This window comes from Crocuta crocuta, unplaced genomic scaffold (genome assembly GCF_008692635.1).
Source record: "Crocuta crocuta isolate KB4526 unplaced genomic scaffold, BGI_CrCroc_1.0 scaffold108, whole genome shotgun sequence".
Taxonomy (NCBI): Eukaryota; Metazoa; Chordata; class Mammalia; order Carnivora; family Hyaenidae; genus Crocuta; species Crocuta crocuta.
In genome coordinates, this window is record NW_027532825.1 from 8,602,916 (window position 1) to 8,605,812 (window position 2,897).

The window sequence follows — 2,897 nt, forward strand, 5'->3', positions numbered from 1 at the left end:
GAAATCCGACACTTGCCACGGACCCAGCTTGCTCGGGCCTCTGCTGGCTCTCCAGCCATGAGCTCTTTCACTCTCTCCCTCTCGCTCTTCTCCAGCTACATTAGCTTGCTTGCAGTTCCTTGAACACACTGAGCCTATTTATGTTTTCGAGCCTGTGGCTGAAACACAGATGTACCACCCAGATTCCCCTTCAGAGAAAAGAATTTCTGCCCAACGTACAAGATCCATGGTTAACTTACAACTCCAGTATTAGTTAGCTTTATCCAGCTCCGCTCCAGCTTTCCTCAGCCGAGAGCACCCTGTTCTTGGGATAGCCGTAGGCGTTACTCCCCAATAAATCCTTTGTTCTTCTAACTCTGTCTCAACATCTCCTTTCTGGACAATCCAAGATATGACAGGACCTTTACACCTGCTATTCTCGAGGCCTAGAACTCGTCTGCCACACATTGGCATGACTTGCTTACTTCATTCAAATTTCTGCTCAAACACCAGCCTCAGAGAAACCTTGCCTAATCATCCAATCTCAAACAGTGCCCCTCTGGATCTCAGAATGTTTTAGTTTTCTTTACAACACTTACCATTACCTCACATTACATTATATGTTTGTTTGTCTGTTTGTTTATTGTACTGTTGTCTTTTCTCCTAGAATGTAACCTCAATGAAGGCAGGACTTCTCTGTTTTGTGTGTCCACACATAAAACAGTGGCTGGCACACGACAGCTACTCACTAAGAATTACTGTGAGAAGGTGAGGGAGGAAGGGAGGGAGGGAGGAATTCATATACTTAATACTTAGTATGATCACTGCAATGGACTGAATGTTTATGTCCCCCCAAATTTTGTAAGTTGGAATCCTAACCAGCAATGTTATACTACTAGGAACTGGGACCTTTGGGGGGTAATTAGGTCATGAGGGTGCAACCACCATGAATGGAATTAGTACTCTTATATACGGAACCCCAGAGGCCCCCTTGCCCCCTTTCTGCCATGTGAGGACAACAGGAAGTAAGAGGTCCCCAACCCAGAAGAGGACCTCACCAGAATCCAATCATGCTGGCACTCTGATCTCACACTCCCAGCCTCCAGAGCTGTGAGAAACAAATTTATGTCATATACAAGTCTGTAATAGTCTGGGATAGCAGCCCAAACTTACTAAGATCATGAAAAGAGACCAGAATCGGGGCACCTAGGTGGCTCAGTCAGCTGAGCGTCCGACTCTTGAGTTTGGCTCAGGTCATGATCTCATAGTTCCTGAGTTTGAGCCCCGCATCGGGCTCACGAGTATCAACACAGAGCCTGCTTCAAATTCTTCTGTCCCCTCTCCCTCTGTCCCTCCCGCACACTTGCATGTGCTCACTCTCTCGCTCTCACTCTCTCTCTCTCTCTCAAAAATAGTAAATATTTAAAAATCAATAAATAAAAGAGACCAGAATCTTCTGGTCCGGTAGCTAATTTTTCTCTCACCTGGTCAGGGCTAGAATAGGAAGGGAAAAGACACAGTTGAACAAAGACACAGTGAAAACACTCTGCCAAAGAATTCAATGGGATTTTGGAGGTACAGGTAAGCTTAGCAGATAGAATGGAAAGGAAAATCAGACAAAGGAAAGGAAGCTGAGGAAAATGGCAGGAGAAAAATTACCAGGGAAAAAATTCTATTAACAAGACAACTAAAGGACTTTTTTTCATACTAGGAATAGTTGGCATTAGATTTTAAGTAGTATGTGGTACCTCTCCAAAATCATCAAATTAACTCAGTAAAGCCTGGCACAAAGCCAATTATTCTGCATATGGGTTCTGGGGAAAATTTTTAAAAAGAGAGTGAGTTCTGCATCTGAGTTGGAGCTGGGGCAGAGTGAACGGAATAAGCATACGAGGTAGGACATGAGTGAAAGCTCCCATTAAACCACCTTTGTCCCTACTGTGTGTTAATCCTTCTATGAAGATACAGTGTGAGACGCATCATTCCCCTCCTCCTCAAGTATTCCATGATTTGCTGGGGAAAACTGAGGCATACAATTACTATTATGATTAAGAGCACTACCCCTAGGTTCAAATTGTTACTCTATTTACTAACTTGTGACCTTGTTCTACCTTCATTTTCCCATCTGTAAAACAGGGAGAATACTGGTACCTATCTCAAAACGATATTAAAAAGTTAAATGAAGGGCACCGTGGTGGCTCAGGCAGTTAAGCATCTGACCTGGACTCAGGTCATGATCTTATGGTTCCTGAGTTTGAGCCCAGCGTTGGGCTCGGTGCTGACAGCTCAAAGCCTGGAACCTGCTTCAGTTTCTGCGTCTCCCTCTCTCTCTGCCCCTCCCCCACTCGTGCTCTCTCTGTCTCTGTCTCTCTCTTTCTCAAAAATGAATAAACATTTAAAACAATAAATGAAACAATGCTTTATAGGCACTTAGCCATGGTGCTCAATAAATGTCAGCTACTAAAAAAGAATTTTTTTTTAAGGGGGCCCCTGGGTGGCTCAGTCAGTTAAGCATCCAATTTGGTTTCAGGTCATGATCTCATGGTTCATCACTTTGAGCTCCGCCTTGGACTCTCTGCTGTCAGCTCAGAGCCCACTTTGGATCCTCTGTCCCCCTCTCTCTCTGCCCCTCCCCTGCTCATACTCTGGCTCTCTGGCTCTCAAAAATAAATAAACATTAAAAAAAATATTTTAAAGGAAGAAAGAAAATCACCCAAACAGTAGAACAAAAAGAAACACTAAAAGTGAAAAATGGAGAAGAGAAAGGGAAAAAAAAGGATCAGCCCAGGAATTCCAATAATACAGGTTCCTCAAAAAGTGAACGACAAAAACAGAAAGAGAACATTAATAAATAATTCAGATAAAGATCATAAAATTGAAGGATATGATTTTCCAGATGGAAAGGGCCCTTGGGGCAC